Genomic DNA, 20841 nt, shown 5'->3' with positions numbered 1-20841 from the left:
TGGGACTGCACACACTCTCTGGTAGATGTGCAAAAAGAGAAGGGGTGCAGATATGGGCCACAGGCCCCAACTCACAGAGAAGGCAGTTCCAAGAAAAGTCCAGTTCCAGGACGCCTGGGTGGCTCAGTGGTTGAGCATCTGCCTTCGGCCCAGGGCATGATCCCAGAGTCCTGGGATCGAGTCCCACATCAGGCTCCCTGCATGGAGCCTGCTTCTTCCCCTGCCTATGTCTCTGCCTCTGTGTGTGTGTGTGTGTCCCTCATGAAAAAAAATAAATAAAAACTTTAAGAAAAAAAAAGTCCAGTTCAACTAGCTACCCTGTGACTCCCAGGTAAATGCTTGAATAGATGATTATCTTCTAAGAGCTTTGCATGTGTTAACCCATTCAGTTCTCTCAGCAGCCCAATGAGATGGTTGCTATTATTATCTCCATTTACAAGTGAGAAAACTGAGGCACAGAGAAGTTAAGTAACTTGCCAGTGCCACACAGCTGGCAGGTAGTGGAGCCAGGATTCAACCCTGGTTAGCCTGGTTCTGAGTCGGTGCTTTCATCCTCCATCTCCCACTGCTTCTTTCCTTTGGGAGGGTCAGCTGTCACCCAAAAAGATCGAGTGCCAAATGCAGTGACTAATGCAGGCCCCTGGCTTCCCCTCCCCGTTGAATGAGTTTGAAGTAATATGACAAAATGAGTAGAAAAATCACTTTCAAAATGGAGATTAAAGTCATTTAAAAATTACTAATCTTGCAAAAAGGCCTAGTAGGAAATGGGTTATATGAGGCTTTTGCTGTCTGCTGCAGGAAGAGAACCAAAACAAGCATAAAAGAGGGGAGAAATTTCGATAAAAATTCAATTAAATAGCAAAAAGAACATTAACTGGGCTTCAGAACGCATCAGCGACAGAAAGCGCAGGGTGGACCCCAAGCTCACGTGGCAGCGCTGGGTGCACTCAGGAGACTGAAGCTCACGCACCCGTCCGGGCAGAGCACAGTGGCTGCCACCCGGAATGGCTGGGAGCCACAGTCCACGGCTCCTCCTGTCACAGAGAATCAAGGTCGCAGCTGCCGAGGAAGTGCCTGGACAGAGAAGGGGCGGCAGGTGGCCCACAGACCACAGGAGTGAGCAGAAAAGGGGACCTTCCTGCAGGAAGTGAGCCTCACCTCCCACTACCAAAGCTCTGCAAGAATAAATGGCTCTGAAAAGAGCCCCGGGAGGTGCCATGCAGCGGATGGGAAGGGGAAAGAACAGATACCCAGGGGCTCCAGGTTTCTAGGACATTCCTGGGCTGGGCAGCGCCATCCAAATGAATGAAAATGACCAGATATTCCAGACCATGAAAGAAGGCTGACGTACAGCAAGTAAGGTGCCTGGGGCAGAACGTGTTGGGGGCAGAGGGAAGGGAGCAGGACAAAGAATCCATCAGGAAATCCTGGGCCTCAGCTGGCTCTGCTCTCATGGGAAGGTGGAATTTTGGTCTCCAAGGTCCTTACAGGATAAATAGAAAGGTCATTTTGTGCAAGATTCCAAGCATTCAGATTGTCTCCATGAGAGCCACAATAAGGCCTGACAACCCTCGTGAAGCCCCAGTGGCCTGCCAATCTTCATGAAGCCCCAAAAGATCTCCTCACCACCCCCACTTCCTTGGGAAAATGAAAATTGCCAAGGAGACAAGATCCCCACAGGACAGAGCTCTATGGTGCACCAAGCAGAGCCTCCCCTGTGCCTCCATCAGGAGCAAGAAGGAATGAGAATCGCGACCCAGCCCCAGCTCAGAGAAATGGGAACAGACTCGGGAACCATGTACGCCAATCTTGTACGATACCAAAGGTCCAGAGACAGAAGACAATTTCCAGGGATGGTAAATTGGTAGCGGTTGCCTGGAGTACTGTATTCAGAAGGATTATAAAGCCATATCTGGACTCTGACGACATAAGTGCTGAAATCAATTGGTGATGTCTGCCGTGAGCACAGGTCTATACAAGTGGAATGTTCCAAGGGCACTGAGTGAATCAGAGTAAGGAGTCTCCTGACTCCTGACTCCCAATGCTGAAGAAGAGGGCTTTAGCCAGAAGGTCTCCTCCTCGAAGAAAGGAGCCGTCCATCCTCTCTGAAAAGGGAGGCCTTGAGGCAGGGCCCCGAAAATCCTGTTGATTGAGTACTGGTAATAGTACAGTAGCAGCTGTACTATGTCGTGTTGTGCAGCTGTGTTGTGATCAGAAGGGTGTCTCTAACCATAGAGAGGGGTCAGCTCCACCCCCGGTTGATGGGGAGGCCCACCCACAGTAGGCAGCAAGCAGCCCCAGCATCCTGGGATATGCAGACGCAATGTTCCCAGAGCCTAAGATGACAAGAACAGCAAGATGTGAACGTGCTTCAGGACACACTACAGACTACACTCCCCATAGGGCAGCCAGAACCCAAACAGGTGTCTCTCCAGACCTGAAATTATACAAATTCAGCTGAGGGGGGCATCTAGCCAGATTCACTATCTCTTCATGGAAAACTTCATATCTACCAATCTGTGTCTCCACACCCCCTGGAAGCCTGGTGCAGTGGAGGGAACATGAGGGCACCAAGCAAGCTCTGAGGCCCTCTCCTGGAGCTGCTTCCAGTTCACAGTGATGGGAGCTTCTCTGGGAGGCCCGAGGCTCCCCTCCCAGCAAACCCAGGGCAAGCAGGGGTCTGGATCCCAGGACATGAAGGCCCAGCAGGAGATAGAGGCTGGCAGGCCAAAGCTCCCAAGCTGGGTGGGACATCCTCAGTATCTCAGTGCCAGAGGGGCTCAGCATCCAGAGACAAAATCCAGTCTCAAACTAGGCCTGAGGGAGCAGAGGCCACAGACAGCAAGGGGCCAGAGTGCCTGCCCTGTTCCTTACCTCAGACCAGCTGCCAAGGCTGGCCCTCCATCCCAGAATATTCCTCAACTCAATGACAGCCACATGTAGAATCAATACCAGTGCAAGAGAGAGGGACGGGAAGCAAGACAAAGTTAACAGACCATCGCTCATCTTATTTCATAGATGGGGAAACTGAGACCACACAGCAAGGAGCAGATAGATGCAGGGCTAAACTCATAAAAACCGCAGCACTCGGGACACCTGGGTGGCTAAGCGATTGGGTGTCTGCCTTTAGCTCAGGTCGTGATCCCGGGTCCTGGGATTGAGTCCTGCATCAGGCTCCCTGCAGGAAGCCTGCTTCTCCCTCTGCCTGTGTCTCTGCCTCTCTCTCTCTCTCTCTCTCTCTCTCTCTCATGAATAAATAAAATCTTTAAAAAATTAAAACTAGGAAGGCATGGAAACAGGCCCTCCCCCCTGCAGCGTCCAGAAAGAAATGCAGCCATGTCGACGCTGCAATTTTAACTATGCAAGATCCATGTCAATCTTCTGACCTACAGACTCATAAGAGGTTAATTTTCATTGTTTTAAACTACTAGGTATTTGGTCATCTGTTACAGCAACAATAGGAAACTGACACGGATTTTGGCTCCAAGAGAGATGTTGCTATAATCAATAACTAAAAGTGCAGAAGCGGCTTTGGAAATGGGCAGCCTTAAAAAGATTATTCATAGTAGGAGCCACCTGGGTGGCTCAGTCAGTTAAGTGTCCAACTCTCAATCTCAGCTCAGGTCAGGATCTCAGGGTCACGATATTGAGCCCCACAGCGGGCTCTGCGCTGCGTGTGAAGCCTGCTTGGGATTCTCTCCTTCGTCCTTTGCCTACCCCCTCCCCCAAAAAAGATTGTTCATGAAAAATTGGGATGTTAATGACTCTGTTAGTGAAGATGCAGAAGGAAGTAAGGAGTCCAAAGGAAAACCTAAATCGTCATCGAAAATACCTGAACTGTCATGACCAGTTTGTCAAGAGAAACTCAGACACGAAGAGCCCTGACGGTGAGGGCTTAGCAGAAAACGAGGAACACAATACTGGAGACTGGAGGAGAAAGATCCTTATTACAGAGCAGCAGAAAGCTCAGTGGAATTGTGTCCCACAATTATGTGGAAAGCAAAACTTTAATGGATAAAAATGGATATTTAGCTGAGGAGATATCCCAGTAAAATGTGGAAGGCATGGCCTGGTTTCTTCTTGAGAAGAAGGAGCTAGGTCAACAGAGCTGTCAAACTAAAAGGAAGCCAGGAATTGATCCTTTTGGAAATCCTCAGCCTACCCAGATTGCAAAGACATTATAATTAAGAGATTCTCCAACAGGAAAGCACACTCTAGAGAGAAGGCTGGGGGTATGACTCTACCTTGTGCTAACATCTCAGAAAAATCAAAAGCTCGGAGTTTTCAGTCCCATGAAAGGCTCTTTGAAAAGAGTAAGAGTGTGGCTCACAGATCCCCTAGATCAAACCAGAAAACATCTAGGAAATTTGGAAGACCTTCTATACAACCATCTCTTTAAAAGCCAAAAGTAAAGATAGGATTATCTAGAAAATATCTATGGAGGAACCTCTTGTCTGATAAGAGTAGATTTCCATGACACACACAGGAGACCCACAAGGTTATTGAGAACTTTGTATCACAGAAACACAGCCAGCTCATACCTAAAAGGACAGAGATGAAAGAAAGAAGGCTGTCAGACTCCCCAAATTCTCCAAAATTCTACAGCAAGAAACAGACTAATAAACTATTCAGCTGGGGGTGCCCGGGTGGCACAGCTGGTTAAGCATCCCACTCTTGATTTCAGCCCAGGTCATGATCTGAGGATCATGAGATCGAGGTCATGAGATCTGCTTCAGATCCTCTCTCCTTCTCCCCTTGCCCCTCCCCACGCCCTGTATATGTGCTCACACCTTCTCTATTAAGTAAATAAATCTCTAAAATAAAACAAAACTATTCAGCAGCAAACATGTGCTACCTTTTCATTTGAAAAGAAAAAAAAAAAAAAAGATGACTCAGAGGGTGGAACCACAAGCCCAGAAGGCAAAACCGCAGCCAGAGGGTAGAATTTTGACCACAGAGGGTGGGGCTGTGAGCCCAGAGCATGGAGCCGTGGGTTGTAGAGACTGAGATCATACTGGACGGGGTTCAGATTCTGGCGCTGTAGAACCATAGGCAAGCACATCCCCTCTTTGAGTTTTCCTTTCTCCAGCTCTCTGGAGAAGGAAGGCGATAAACTGGTCTCTGAGAGCCTTTGCTGCTCTAAGAGTCTGTGATCCATTCGTGACGTCTGCCCTGGGTCCAGGAATGAAGAATGGCAGGTAGCAGGCATGCAGTCTGCTGCTAGTTTAGGTATTTTTTTCCATTGAGCACATATTTGTCAAGCTTGCTCCATATGCTTGGTCCTCTGAGGGCCACAGAAAGCACTCAGCATTCTTAGGTTGCTATGCTCTTCTCTGCCCAAACTGTCAATCAGTTACTGTCTGAAGTTGCAATTCTAAACAAATGTTTTGCCTGTGTGCTTTGAAAAATACCAAAAAGCCCTTTTGTCATGGTGATAGCCAGTCCTGTAGATATGTGGTTTCCCTAAAGGGACAGTTGGGGTACAGCATAAGGGACAGAGACCCAATCCCTGGAAGTCAAGAACCCTCCCTGGGAGAGAAGGGGACAGGCAGGCTGGAAGGGCTTTCCTTAGAGGTAGGGCAAGGAACCCATGGAGGCTACCAGAAGCTGACGTGACTCCACCTGAAATCTTAAATTAGAACTATGCTATTAGCAAAGATAATAGCAGCTCGTCTTCACCCTCCCCTCCTCCAGGGAGCTCAGAGTGCCTTTGTGGATAGGATCTCAGCATCTCCGGTGAGATCACAGAGAGGGGAAGGGGGGATCATTCTTGTAGTTTGGGGATAAAAACTAGGTGGGTTGGGGTGCTCGGGGGCCAGCGGGTAGCACAGTGGTAGGGACAGGAACGCAGAGGTCAGCAGCCCAACACCGCATAAAGGGGAAAGGTATTCTTGCCCATGGGGCTGGTCCTGGAGGGGGAAGAGTGGGACCCTGTTCTCTGCCCTGCCTCCAAGGGGCACTTAGCACATAGCCTCTGGGGGCCGCCTGAAAGCCAGGCCCAGGCATGCTTTTTTCGAGCTGGCCTGGGACTGTGCGGAAATAACATCTCACGGTGAACAGTGGCCATCAAAGCCCTTAGCAAACCTTCCCCGAGTCCAAACCCTCAGCATAATCATAAAGAGCATCAGCCAATCGCAGGGAGCAACAGGGAGACAGGAGAGCCATGGGGAAGAGTACAGGCTGCTCGGACTGAACTGCCACTTGTTGGCTGTGTGACTGTGGACAAGTTACTGTACCTCTCTGGGCACCCATTTCCTCGTCCACAGGATGGGGATCACAAAAGTGTCAACCTTACAGAATGGGTAATGTGTATATGCTACTAAGCACTCAACCAACGCTGGCTAAAGAAAATAAGGCAGTTGCTAGCATATCTTTATTGTTAATTGTAAATGCCCTTGTCTGTATGGCATTTGAAGTTTTGCACAGCGCTATCCCATTCGACATCGAGCAGCTTGGTCAGGTTGAAGTGGTGGTGATTAGTCCCATATTTCGAGCAGGCAGGTGGCTCACCCCCAGGTATCCAGGTGGAGCCCAGCACCCCACCCACTGAGTGTCCCTCTCTCACACTCGAAGTAGTTGGGTTTACACACTAAGCTGCGTGGTCACCCTACAGATGAGGAAACAGAACAGAGAGGTTAGGTCACATCCTATGTCAGAAAGCAGATGGTAATTAGAAAAGCTGGGGCCAGACTCCCAGCCCAAGGGTTCTCAGCCAGCTGGACTAGAGAAATGATGACCCTAGCAGTGGGACACAGATCACCAGGGCTGTCCTCCCACGGGACAGTCTGGGGACCACCCAGTTATCAGTTATTTTGTAAAAACGTCAACATTGAGAAATCAAGAACTCCTACAGTTTTTTGTTTTTTGGGTTTTTTTTTTAAACCATGCACATTCATTTCTGGCTTTTCTTAAAGGAGAAGGAGACATGGTGGCACAGGCTCTGCATCTGGCACATCCACGATGCAACTGAGCTGCGCCTCCCCGTCTGGACCAAGTATGTTCACTCTCCTGTTTGTCCAGACCTGCAGGGTTCCCTTCCCTATTACAATGTGTCCTCAGACACTCAGCTCCACTGAGTTAATCAACCTCCCTCGGTTTTACAGATGAAGGAAGCTGCCTCAGTATCTCCATTTGTAAAAATGGGAATAGTAATGGTCCCAACTGGGGCACCCTGGGTGACTCAGCGAAGTGTCTGCCTTTGGCTCAAGTCATGATCTCAGGGTCCCGGGATCGAGCCCCATGCTGAGCAGGGAGCCTGCTTCTCTTCTGTCAAATAAGTAATAAAAATATTTAAAAATAATAATAGTCGTCCCAAACACCAAGTTGTTATGCAAAGTAAGTGAATATCTATAACATGTTACATATGAGAAATTCCCTGTATAAAATAAAAATAGTCACTGGCTCCTGGCTCCCGGCTCAATATAAGGCGGCAGGACAGTGAGTAGGGGAGAGAGGCAAGCCACAGCCCTATTAGTTTAAATGGACACAAGATTCATTCTTGTGGAGTGGTCCCTCTTTCTGAGTCCATTTACAGTCGCAGGACAGCAGAAAGAAAGGAGCTCTCTAGAGCAGCCAGCCCAACCCCCTCTTCAGATGGAGAAACTAAGGCACCAGCAGCCATCCTAGGGAGTGGACCTGCGCCTCCAGGCTCGAGGAGCCTCCAGGCTCCAGCACCCATGGGTCCTGCCGTCCCAAAGGACCACTGGACACGCAAGACGGGAAGCAGGCCCCTACCTTTCCCCTTGCAGCCTCCGACTTCACAGATCGCACCGCCTGCCTGGCTGCTCTATCCCTTAGACAAATTTACTCAGCGCCGATATTGAAAATGCAATTGAGTTTGAGTTTTATTGCAGAAATTAAACAGACCAGAAAAAAAAAAAAAAAAAGAAAGAAAGAAAGAAAGAAACGAAAAAGCCAGCCCTCGTCAACTCACCCGAGAGTTAACTGTGATCAAACTAACTAGTGTGGAATGACACGATCAGGTCCTGCCAGGGAAGAGGACCCCCCCCAGTCTGCCCCGATGAGGCGCTCCCTGAAGACGGGCACTTGCAGCGAGCAGAGGGGCCGTGAAGGCTCCCTCTGCCAGGCGCCTGGCCCGGGGCCACCCGCGCACCCCGGCTTCCCCGCCGCCCCGGGCGGGGAGACAGCGTCGTGTGAAGTCACCTCCGAGAGCTTCCACAGAACAGCACCGCCAAGGGCCAGAGCAAGGGCTCACTGCTCGACTCGAGAGAAAGCAAAATGCTTTCGGGGTTGAATCACTGTTTTTCTTTACTCCCTTTGGAGATCGGCAGAGCCCACATTCGGCCGCGTTCGTGGACCTGGGACTGGAAACAGCTGCGCTCTAATTACATGTAAAGTGTACCAAAACATCCCTTTTATCACAGACTGGAAATCTGTTAGCATCTGTCTCTCCTTTGTTTCTTCCACAAGATACAAGCTTGTTTCTACATTTTTCTCACCTGTAGCGGTGATTAAAATTCATTATAAATGAAAGGAGTGAACAGAGAAACAAGTTCCTCTGTGTACCGTTCTAAACTCAAATTAGAAACAGCTGCTTGCTAATTCATGCAGCGATGTTTTGTCGTGCTCTGTGAATCAATAATAACTCACCCTATTGCTGCAGAAATTGGGGGATAATCCATATATTTAACTCGGCGTTGGATTCTCCAAGCAGGCCCGCCACAGCAGAGCCCCGGCCTGCCTTCGGGCTGGCAGGAGGGGACTTTGGTTCGGCACTCTGGAGACATCCACAGCTGCCCCGACACAGAACCCCCAATTCGAGAGGCGCCCGATACACGGGCCCTGGCAGGACCAGGAGGAAACCCCGAAACACTAGCCTCGTCTCCTCCCCTCCCCCGGAACCACCACTTTAAAAAAAAAAAAAAAAATCAGCTCTGATTAAACGCAAGCCACACACATCCTCCAGCCGCCGGAGGGAACAGCAAAATTAAAAGTCTAATTGGTACCCGGAACAATTTAAAACTATTAAGTATAGGTGAAGCTTTTTCTGTAAGAAAATAATCCTTTGATTGGGATTAAGCTTGTTTGGATAGCATTCTTTCCCTTCCCCACGTTTCAGCTGCAGAAGTCAGAGCTACGGTTTGGAAGTCCCCGATGCTTCTGAGAAGGCTTGGCCATCTCCTCTGCCAACTTCAGAGGAAAGGGCACGAGGCATCCAGAGCGGGGTCTCCGTCTGAGGCTCTGAAAGGGAACGGGTGTTCTTTCTCTTTTGTGCAGGGGGAGGTGAGTAACGTATGCTGTATCACCAAGCCTGCTCTGTCCTCGCCAACAGGCACGTCCTTCACCACACTGCCTCCAGGGAGCCCTTCCTGATTCCCTCTGTCACCATTACTACCTCTCTTTGACCTCAGGGCACTGCCTTTGGGCCATTTTTCACCCTGAATTTGGCTCTTGGTATCACTGCTAATTCTTGAGTCCTTAGGACACCCCCCGTGTCCCTGGCAAGCTTTCCAGCCTGGGATACGATCTCACAGAGCCACTCTTTGAACTTCCGATTGGTATTACCTCCCACTGGCCATGTCCCAGCCCCACCTTTCAGCCAACAACTGCAGAGCCCTCTGTGTGTGTCGGGCATGGTGCCAAGCTCTTTGTAAACTTTACCTCATTAAATCCTCACCTCCACCTTATATGGTGAACACCATGATTTCTCCCATTTTACAGATCAGATACTTGAGACTCAGCACAAGTACCCTGAGTTTCACAGCAGTTAATGGAGGGAGTCTGGGATTACCCTACATTTCTCCAGAAAACCATCAAAGCCACCCACTGTTATCGGAGATCATGCCGCACCCAGCCTCTGAGACTTTGGGCCAAAATGCTCATCAAGGCCGCCCTCCCCTGGTTGCAGTTCACCCAGATCCAACCTGTTAGGTATCCCAGCGGGAGTCACCTGTGTGGCTAACAGGCCCTCATTTTCTGGTGTATGTTGGAGCCTAAGAAGAAAGCAATGCAGTACGCCTGGGGTCTGCAGGGTGTAGGCGAGAACACACAGCCCATGCTTATCTGTAGGGCCGTAGGGAGCTTTCCCTCAGGGAAGGCCAGATGCCTCAGTCCTGGACGGGACCAGGAAAGAGTGAGCACAGACGAGGTGCCAGGTTGGGAGGCAGGAGCCACACAAATTGGGTTTGGTGGAAGGAGTAGGATCTCCACTGATCCATGTTCCCCGAAACATGGGAAATGCCCCATTGCTGGGACCCATGATGATTTTAGGGGGGAACCAGGGTGGCCGTCTTTAACTTCTAACGTTCCAGCAAGGGGAGAACAAACCCCAGGCTCAGCGTTTTCAAGACCTCACGGTTTCTGGCTGGTACAGTATGAGTGTAGGGCTTCTTCCTTAGGTGTGTTGTTAATTTACTTTTAAAGTGACTGTCCAGGGGATGCCTAGGTGGCTCAGTGGTTGAGCACCTGCCTTTGGCTCAGGGCATGATCCCAGGGCCTGGGATCCCTCTGGGGAGCCTGTTTCTCCCTCTGCCTGTGTCTCTGCTTCTGTCTGTCTCTCATGAATAAATAAATAAAATATTTTTTAAAATAAAAATAAAAAATAAAGTTCCTGTCTACTTACAGCAAAGGATATTGCTTATCTATTTGCAGAATTAAATCAATGAATGAATTTAAGCAGGAAAACAGAACCTGACCCAACAGAAAATACTAGGTAAATCCCAGCACCGGGAACACTCAAATCTCACAAAAATCATGACAGCAGCCTGTGAAGGACTAAAGGCTGACACCCCCAGTGTCAAAGTGAGTGTGAAAGCCTTCATCACATGGTCACTCCGGGGTTCGCCCAGACTCAAGCCCATGTGGTTTTCCCTTTCAGAGTGCTTGCTGTTGAAGCCCTGAAAGCCAAGCGGGTGAACAAGGTGGCCCTGGGACAGGGGGCTTCTGTTCACCTGATCCAGGGCAAGTCTCTAGGTCTCCAAGTGTCTTTGCTTCCCTCCCTCCTACCAGCACCTCCAGTTAGCCAGGGACCCTAAACAAAGGGCTCTCAACTTGGGCCCCATTTGCCACGTCCACAGCAAACCCTTCTGATAGGGGACCAAGTAGAAACTGATCAGGCAAAGTGTGGGTAGTCAAACGTCCACCTCATTCTCTCCTCCCCATAATGCCCACGTCCAGGGCTTTCCTGAGGCTCTACATCATGGGCTTGAGCAGCCGGGCTGGGCCCCCAGTCCTGGCATAGTCTGCACCAGGCCAGGTGCGCCATGTCCCATGTCTGCTCGAGGGAGCCGGGTCCCCAGGGCCCTGGGGATGTCACGGTGAACCCAGCCTCCGCTCCTCAGGGAGCAGGTATGAGAGAAAGTACATGGGAGTTGCAGCTGGGAAAACACCTGTCCTGGGAGCTGCTGCTACAGCAGGCCCCGCCTCGCAGCCCTCCACCCTCAGGCCTTGCCCCGGGTCCCCAGAGACCACCACTCAGCTCTCCCAGCAACCCAGGCAGGTACCAAGGGGAGGTCACGGTCGGGGCATCTGGGCAGGGCCCAAGCCCAGTTCAGGAGGTCTCTGTAATTCAGTGCACCCTGAGGAAGCCCGAAGAGAATCGGAACTCACAATACAGGGGCTGCCACGGTCCCCTCCAGGTCTGGCTGGCCCCACGCAGAGTGCAGCAAAGCCCAAGACACTGGTCCGGGGCCCCTCATATAGCGGGGCCGGACCAGCACCTGGCCAGCACCTTAGTTCTGGGGCTGCTTCCAGCCCTGTCCCACCCCCACCGCCACAATATGACCTTGGGAAAACCCTTGGCCGTGGGCTCCCCTTGCCTCCTCTACAGAATGCAGCTGGGAAATGTGACTTTCTCACTGCAAGTGTGGACACAGGAAGTACTCAGTGAGCAAGTAAATGAACAGATGATCAGATTCCAATTACAATTTTCACAAAACCCAGTATCAGACAAAACCACGTGGTGCCTCCAACTGAGAACTCGGAGCTTAGAGAAGACACTGAAAAGTAATTGATATGTATGTTGCACCTTATATATGTACCTATATGCTACATGTGCACATAAAATTGGGTAACAAACGACATCAGTTATGCGCTAAACATTTCTCGAGTATTTGCTCCATGCCACATGTTGTCTCATTCAATATTCACGTAGCCTCACAAGTCGTTATTGTCAAGCCCATTTTGCAGATGAGAAAAATGAGGCTTACAGAGATTCATTAACCTGTCCAGACAGGTCAGAAACAGCTGAGCTGGGCTTTGAATATGGGTCCCCTGACCTCAGAGTCTGTGGGATGCATGTGCGTGAATCATCCTTGCCTGCGGGACCGAAACAGAGTGGGTGACACCGGCTCAGGAGCACAAACATTCCCCCATGGAGACAGCTTCCCTCAGAACCCAGGCTGGATGCCCAGCAAGAGTCCCCAGAAGACGTCTGGACCATGTCCACGTTCTCAGCCCAGACACCTCCACGGACAAGGCATGCACGCAGTCTGACCTAGAAGCGCAGACCTGCTGCCAAAGCTCAGTGAGATCCATCTGAGGCCCAGCCCAAGGGGTCAGCCCCCAGCACTGGAGAAGTGAGGGGTCTCCCGGCATCTGGAAGGACAGAGAACCCCCGTCCAAAGCACCCACTCTCATACCGACAGGTCCAGCTACCCTCTCGGCACCTCCAAGACACAGTTATGAGCTTGGCTCCATTTTACAGAGGAGGACGCTGAGCGTTGGAGGGATGGTGGGGCTTGCTGTGGCAGCACAGCCTGGCACCCCGGTTGCCTCCTCAGTCGCAATGGATGGTTGGAGCCCCAGGCTGGAAGGTCACCTCAAGCTCCTACCCCAGATCTCCAGCTCACTCCCGCTCAGCCCAAGGGCAGGGACCTAATGTCCACCCCCCCCCCAAGGTGGCCCTCAACAGAAGGGGGACTGGAGCCCATGGCATCCCACACACACATGGAGCTCCCAGGGGAGCTCCCAGTGGTCCAGATCACCACTGTGGTCTGCAGTGGTGACCTGGACGCTCCCTGGTACAGAGCATTCCCATGCCCCGCCTCACTCTCTCTGCCCCTCACAATCACCTCCTGGGATCACCTCCTGGGAGCACTGCACCATCACAGCACCTTGACCTAAGTCCTGCCTTGGGCTCTGCATTCTGTGATGCTTACCATGGGGGTGGAGGTGCCTCCAGAAGCTGAGTTCATGCAGTCCCTCCACCCACTCTGTGCCCCTCACCCAGGCATGCCACACTCAGATCACTGGGAGGCCCCTTCGAGACCTATGCCTGGCACTGTTAACTTGTCCTTCACTTGCCTCGGACCTAAGCATACTACCTACCCGAGAGTAATCCTGAATAACTGTCTTGATGAAATCATGGGTATGATGTTTTTGTGATGTCCATCAAAATAAATATAGTTACTAAAAAATTTTTAAAAATAAAAAATGAAAGAAATTGCTGGAACTGCCTGAAGTCAGGCTATATATCCCCAGAAGTGGCCCGGGGCCTCACTGTGGGGCCCCTGTTAAAGCCCATGCCTCACGCAGGATGGCAGCTCCCAGGGGGCCCATCTCTCCCATCAAGCTGAGAGCCTCAGGACTGGTGGTACCCCTTCCCGGCCATGTGTGCCCAGCACAGCGCCCAGCCGGAGGCAGCCGTCGGGACAGAAGTGGACTGATCCCCGCAGGGGAAGCCCTAGGATCCTCACTGGTGCCAGCGATACAGCCCCTCTGCAGGTCCCACTCACCCTTTATACTCATCCAAATCTACGACTCAGCAGAGAAAAATTTCAATTTTCCCTGGATTTTCATGTTTCAGCTTCCAGAAAAATTGCCATCATGGGCTTTGTTTCTGAGCTACTGAGCCTCAATATCTGAAGGCTGCCCCAGCCCCGCCTGTGCTGGAGACAGATTAAAGCAACCTGAAAGTCCCAGGAAAGGCTCCAGAGGTGCAGCAGCCACCCGGCCCAGGACCACAGGGAGAAAAAAGAGCACGCACCCCCCCCGCCCCCGCATTGTCAGCTCCACGCCCCACACAGGTGGCTGTGGCCAAGTGTGGACAGCTCAGCTCAAGTACCAGACATCACAACTAGGGTGCATGGTCCCCTCGTCCCTTCTCAGCATCACTGACCCCTGCCTAGGCACCCCTTTACCATCCTCTGCCCCCGCCCCTGCATTCTCAGACTGAATGGGCCACCACCTCCTCATGCAGTAACCAGGCCTTCATCTGACCCCATGCTGTGCCTACAAGCCTCATACACAGACTTGAAAATCATCTTCATAAACTATATTCACTTAGCACTTACTATGTGCTATGCTAATTTTTATGTTAATTATTTAGTTAGTTAGTTAAATTGTTGGTCATCCGGGCACCTGGGTGGCTCAGTTAGTTAAGCATCTGCCTTCAGCTTAGGTCATGATCCTGGGGTCCTGGGGTCGAGACCCACATAGGGCTCCCTGCTCAGCAAGGAGTCTGCTTCTCCCTCTGCCCCTCCTGACCCCACTCATGCTTGTGTGCTCACTCGCTCTCCCTCTCTGAAATAAATAATTGAAATCTTTAAAAAAAATTTTTAGTTGTTGGTCATAAATGTTTTGCTTGTATTAATCGATTTAAACCACATATAGTTTCTTCACTAGACACATTTTACAGATGAGGACCCTGAGACACTTTACCTCAACCTGCTAAAACAGACCTCAGGACTGCCCAGCTAACCATTCACTGTGCATGTGGGGGACACTAAGCCCCTTGACATCTGAGGAGGGGACTTGCTCCAAGGAGAATCCTGCAGAGCCAGCAGGATCTACCTGCTTGATTCATCCATCTTATCGCTGGATTTATGGGAATCCCACAGCCCTACCACACACAAACACACACACACACACACACACACAGATGCTGAGAAGATTTACATAATACAGAAGTATAAACTGAGAGAGACCACCCTGATGGAAGGTGATCCATCACCAGGATCCCAAACACAGTGTATCATCCTGTGAGCATGACATCCTCCTCCCAGGGCCATCCAGAAAGGGGGAACACAGCCCGGGCTCAACTCAGGTGAACAGCATCCCTGAGGGTGATGCTAGACCCACTTCCTGCTAGGGGCCACTGTCCCCAGCAGGGCTGGGTACCAGCTCATGTCAGTGCCAGGCACAGAGTGAGTCCCATGAGGGAACGAACCAATGACAAGAGTTTTAGCCAGGTCACCCTGCTGAGTGCAGCTATGAGTGGGCTGATCCCCTTACTCCTCCACCCAGCACTACGTCTGAACAGCACTTCTCACACCATTGTTCATCTTCCAAGGATATTAGGGCTTCCCCACCGGTGCTCTTGGCTTAGAAATGGGGAGACAACTCTAAAAAGCCTCATATTTCTGGATCCCTAGGAGCCCCCACAAGGTACCTGGTGACAACTATCTGCTGGGATGACAACTATCTGCTGGATGGGTGAATAATGAATGAATGGATGAAAGAGTGCATTCCAGGTCTTAGCCTAGAAGAAGCACTTGGTAATCATGGTGTGAATAAATGAATGATGAATGGACAGACGGATGGATGGATGGATGGATGGATGGATGGATGGATGGATGATAAAGCTAATCACAAAGAAGGTGCAAGGAGGGACACCTGGGTAGCTCAGTTGGTTAAGCGTCTGACTCTTGGTTTTGGCTCAGGTCATGATCTCAGGGTCATGAGATCGAGCCCCATGTCAGGCTCCACACTTAGTGCAGTCTGCTTGCGATCTTTCTCTCCCTCTCCCTCTGCCCCTCCCCACCCCGCTCATTCTACAAATACATACATATATACATACATAAAATCTTTAAGAAAATGAAGGAGGAGAAGGAACTAGGAACTACTCCAGGAGACTCCTGTCAGGTGGAAGCCAGGGGTTGGTGAGGTAGAGGTTCCAGCTGGAAGCCAAGGAGTTAATGAGATTGACTGCTAGCTTGGCCACCTGGCCCAGAGGGGCTGCCCCCTGCAGAGTCTGTCCAGGGGTCCCCGAGAGTCCCAACACTATGACAGAATGCAATCAGTCCAGTCTTGAGTGTGGCACACTCCGGTCATTCTCTAACTTGGAGGAACCTCTTGGAAGCGGAGAGAGAGCAAGGGTACAGGGAGGCACAGGTAGTGTAGGGATGGAGGCAGAGCTCAGTTCCCCTGCCTCTGCCTGAACCCCTGCAGAAAGGGCATTAAAACAAAGGAGACACCAGGAGTAGAGGGGAGGGAAGAACTGGGGTGGGGTGGGGTGGAAGTGGGGGGCTCCTTAAATAGACCAGACCAGAGCAGAACAAATGACTAGGTTTAATAAGATAGTAGGCTGAGTTCTATGTACTTGAAGGTACAGACTCAACAATGTGACTGGGGGGTGGGGGTGGGGTGGCGCAAGCATCCACACACATGCCCACACATGCATGAATGTGCATGCGTGTCTTCCCTACCAGGGACCTCCGAGACTTTCCCACTAATCATCCAACACCCACGAACAAGCACGCCCTCCCACTAGGAACACACAGCTAAGCAGGCCCCCTCTTAAGTTCTTCTGGGAGGAAGTCAGAACAGCCGGGCACGAGTGGGTGTCACGCCTTCCCAGCCACCATTGCCCTGGATTTGTCCTCTCCTGCTGCCCAAAGAGTCCAACAGTTCTAAGTGATCACTCTCCATTCATCTTAGGAAACTCCCTGCATTCATTCACTCATTCTCCAAATATTTACTGAGCACCTATTCAGTGCCAGGCTCTCTCCACATGCTGGGGCAGTGAACACATCCAGCAAAGCCCCACGCATGGAGCTCACACTCCAGGAGCATCAGGACCACATCTGGGAATGCTCCAGAACCGAGAGCCTGGGTTCACATCTCAGCTCCACCACTGACCAGCTGTGTGACCTCAGAATATGTTCCCGAACTTCTCTCAGCCTCCTCTGGTTGTGGTGAGGATTACATCGGATAATCCAGGTTAAGCACTTTGGCCCAGTGCCAGGTGCACGGGAAATAACTCAATGAACGGCTCACTGCATGTCACTTCCAGACCTGGGGCACAAGAGCTAAGGCTGCTAGGAAGACCCCTGGCTCACCCCAGGGCTCCCCACACTCGTTGAGCCCTACTTCCCACTCCCCATTCACCCTTCCCAAAAGCATCCTTAATTTCCCACGTCCTCACACCACCATTCCCCGGGTCTGGAACAAAAGCCACTAACGTCCTGTGATAGAGAAAGCCGACCCCGCTAGCTTAGCACTGAGCTCATCCCAAAGCCCAAAAATAGAAAAGCCTTCAAGGGGACACGATCCATCTCCGCACCCAGGACTGAAATCCCCTCTGCAGAAAGGTGGGGTCCCTTCTGGTAGTGGGGAAACTCCTTCCCTTCTAAGCTTCCTTAGCAGGAAGAAGTGACGCCCACATGAGTCCTAAGGGAGGACTGCTGCCCACCACCGAGGGACAGGAATGACAGGCTCCCCCAACACCCACTGTCCTCCGAGAGGAGAGAGAAACAGTCATTCTTTACGTGGCAGCCATTGTTTTAGATGACACTGCAATTTACATTGGTTTTTTTCCTTCAACAACTATTTCCAGGTGCCCATACTACCAGCCCTGTTCCGGGCTCTGGGGACAGGGCAGTAAGCATAACAAAGCCCTTGCCCTCGGAGAGCCCTCGGTGTAATGAAAGGAGACTGGTATGAAAGCAATAAATCATCTCTAGTAAGTCAGGTGCCACCGTGAAGAAATGTGGGGCGGGATGGGTGAGGTGCCACTCTGGGCGGGCGACAAGGTGATACCTGAGCAGAGCCCTGAAGCAAGCAAGGAAGCAAGCCAAGGTGGACTCTAGAGCGAGAGCATTCCAGGCAAGGGACCAGCAGGAGCAAAAGCCCTGAAGCTCGAGCAGGCTAACTTGGGTACGTTCCAAATCTCTATTTTCCGAGATGCCAACATGATGCTCAGAGTGAAGGCACTTGTCCTGCCCTCGGAGATCACTGGCCAAGCTATTCATTCCCACGGGGACCTAAAGTCCAACCCCACATTGACTCACTGTGCCACCCGATGCTGGTCTCTCAACCTCTCTGATCTTGGTTTCGGCGACAGCTAACCGGGGCTGAGCATCCTCCAGGAAGGCACTGCCCCTGGGGGCCTCCCCAGGCTGCCGCTCTGTGCAAAACGCACCCACCATTCCCCTCTACCCCATGGCGCCATTCTCACACCCGTGCCAGCAACGCCACGCAGGATTGGTACTCCTGCCAAAATAGCTATTAACCCAGTAGCCAATAATAACACGTTATCCTATCAATTTGCTTCTGAAACGCTGTGTAACTGCAGAACCCGTTTGCCACCTCGGTAGCCTGGTTACGACATAAACAGAAAGAAACTCACCAGTTCCTTCCCGAGAAGAACAAGTGGCTGGCCACGACACACGCCCGCTCACCACCGGGTCCCCCCGCTCCGCCCCACGGGGCCCCACGGAATCAGCAGGAATTATGGTCTGGGGATCAATAGTCCAGAGACCTGTCTCCCTGTGCTCTTGGCAAGTCATCTCTGTGTTGGAGACAAGACCAGAGCCTGGGAGGTGATGGCTCGGGGCCATGCTGGCTTTGTGGGTGGCGAGGCTGGGCCCGGGAGCCGGCCCTCCAGCAGCCGCCCCGCTCCTGGCCAGAAACTACAGTGCAGACGAAGAGGCGCAGGCCTGAGGGTCGGAGGCCACCTAGGGGCCAAGCAGGCACTCGGGGTCATACCAGCCCAAGGGGCACGCAGGCCATACGTCGGGGATACAAGCCAGGACTCACAGGAGACAGAGAGGCCAGGAGGCCAGCGGGCTAGGGGCTGGGGAGAAGACAGAAGGAAGAGCAGGGAACACAGAGCCCGACCCAGAAATCAGAGTGCTCCCCGAGGAGCCCCCATCCCCACGATCGGATACCCCACCGCCCATGCCTCCTAGGCCCTCACTTCTCCTCTCCCGCCCCAGGAGAAGTTTCCTTCCTTCTGGATTAGATTCCACTCAGAGCAAACATTCCGCTTCCCACCGAGCTGGAGCCTCTAATGGGACTCTTGGCGGTCAGTGCAGACACGGGCGGCCTGTTTTACTCATTCTTCCCCCGTAACCCCGCCCCTCCGCTTACCTCTCCCCCTGCTCACCGGGGCACCCCGGGACAAGTCGGTGGCTGCCCTCGTTCCCGGCACCCAGTGGTGGGGCAGCCGAGGCTGGAGAGGAGCTTCCCACTGCCCCACCGGTGACCTCAGCCCCGGGACGCATCCCCACCCTGGCCTCAGCCGGGAAAGGATGGGTCGACAGAGTGCGGCTCCCGCCGCGGCGCTTGGCGGAGCATCCAGCAAGTGGGGAGAGGAAGGGCCTCGGGGAGGGTGGGGAGGAGGAGGCAGCGGAGGCCAGAGGCTCGGCCACTCGGCCAGATGTTGACCCAGTTGAGGGCCCCAGGCCCCAGGGGCGCCGGGGAAGCTCTGACTCCCCCTGCCAGCTCTGGGATGTTTGCGGAGAGGGGGCCCCGGGGCTGCACAGCTCCTCAGCCTGTCCCCGATGTCGGGGTTAGAGAAGGCACACAGAGAGATGCTCCGGGGCTGCCAGGACAGGGTGGGGGACAGCCCTCCGGAGGCCCCTGGGTGGGGTGGGTGGGGTGCTGTCTGTGGGAAGGAGCTTTCGGCAAATGGAAACCAGGCCTCGGAAACTGGCCGGACCACAGCCACTGCACAGCTCCGGGGAAAACCCTGCTGCTCTCTAAAAGGTGCCCCAACCCAGCCAAAGGTGGTGTGAAAAGGGAAAGAGCAGGGAGGGGGACCCAGGCGGCTGAGGCAAGATTGGGGGGTGGCAACGGAAGGCAGCCACACAGGACCTCCTGCTCGTGCTCCGAGCACCCCGCATTGTTGGCACATTATCCCCCAAGGCCTGCTTGCCTGTAAGTGCTGGAAAAAGCCAACTCACAGAGCAACCCCCCAACCCCTCCCTCCACAGGGCCTTCAGTCAGATTTCCAGCAGGGACCAGAGCTGCATCCCGGCCTGGGGCTCAGGCTCATGTGAGGCCAGGAGAGCAAGTTCCCAGCACAAACCATGTTGCTTTTGGGGATCCAGCCCTCAACACTGAATCCTCGCTGAACATCAGTGAAGAAGAGAAATTAGGGGTGGGATTGAGGAGGTGGCCCAGGGACCCACGATTACAGCTGACAACTGGAGGATTTGGGTCCTGACATCAAGAGCCTGGGGTCTAGGAGAGTTCAGTGAGTGTAGACATCATCCAGTCATTCACTCATTCACTCATTCGTTCATTAGATTGTCCGACAGAAGTGGATGCCAAGCTTCTGACCCACCAGGTACTTTGGAGCTGGGGGTGTGAGGGGAACAGGCAGGCCCTGCTCTGGCCCCACAGGCCTCGTGCGGGAGGCCGACGTCCTGCGTCTGTGGTCCTCACTGTGACTGGAGAAGCCCATGTGCCTGCCGGGGAATGGGGCTCTTTAGAATGAGCAACCTCTAGAATCAGTCAAGGAAACGAAGTAAAGACGCAAAGAGAGGGCCAAGCAGCAGCACAGCACGTGCAAAGGCCCGAGGCGGCCGGGACTGGGGTGTGTGGCTGCTTCCAGCAAACCTCTGCCCCTCCGCCGGGTCTCCTCACCCAGCATCTCACGCTCAGCGGCAGCCCCACCCCAGCTCACAGACTTGGGGGTGGGGGTGGGGGATGGCACCTCTAGCCACAACGCCCATGCTGGAGCCTGGCTTGCCCAGCCCAAGTCCTTGTTAAAAATGTTTTCAGATGTTTATTTTTAAGGGAGGGAGGGGAGATGGGAAGAGAAAAGGGAGTCCTGAAGGTCTCTTTCCAGAAAAGAAAAAAAATTTAATAAATAAATAAAACCTCAGGAAAAGGGCATGGAAAGGCCTCTGCATCTGTAACCACTGTACAAATGAA

At 52.5% G+C, this 20841-nt stretch overlaps 1 protein-coding gene across 7 annotated transcripts in view; it reads right to left on the bottom strand.

Annotated features, from left to right (window-relative positions):
- ZNF423 (zinc finger protein 423) overlaps positions 1-20841 on the bottom strand; it is a 345703-nt gene that overhangs the window by 145833 nt on the left and 179029 nt on the right. The window contains exon 1 of one of the 7 annotated variants that reach the window (XM_072750278.1): positions 19051-19459. The exons of 5 other annotated variants lie outside the window; for them this stretch is intronic. The gene's annotated coding sequence lies outside the window, so the exon portion shown is untranslated. Of the gene's footprint in view, positions 1-17969; positions 18145-19050; positions 19460-20841 lie in introns of those variants that run through there. One more of the 7 variants, XM_072750277.1, reaches the window with a different exon arrangement.

Source organism: Vulpes vulpes, chromosome 2 (assembly GCF_048418805.1).
Source record: "Vulpes vulpes isolate BD-2025 chromosome 2, VulVul3, whole genome shotgun sequence".
In the NCBI taxonomy this organism is placed as follows: Eukaryota; Metazoa; Chordata; class Mammalia; order Carnivora; family Canidae; genus Vulpes; species Vulpes vulpes.
Note: the sequence above shows the minus strand (reverse complement) of the source record. Positions and strands in the feature narration are given on the sequence as shown.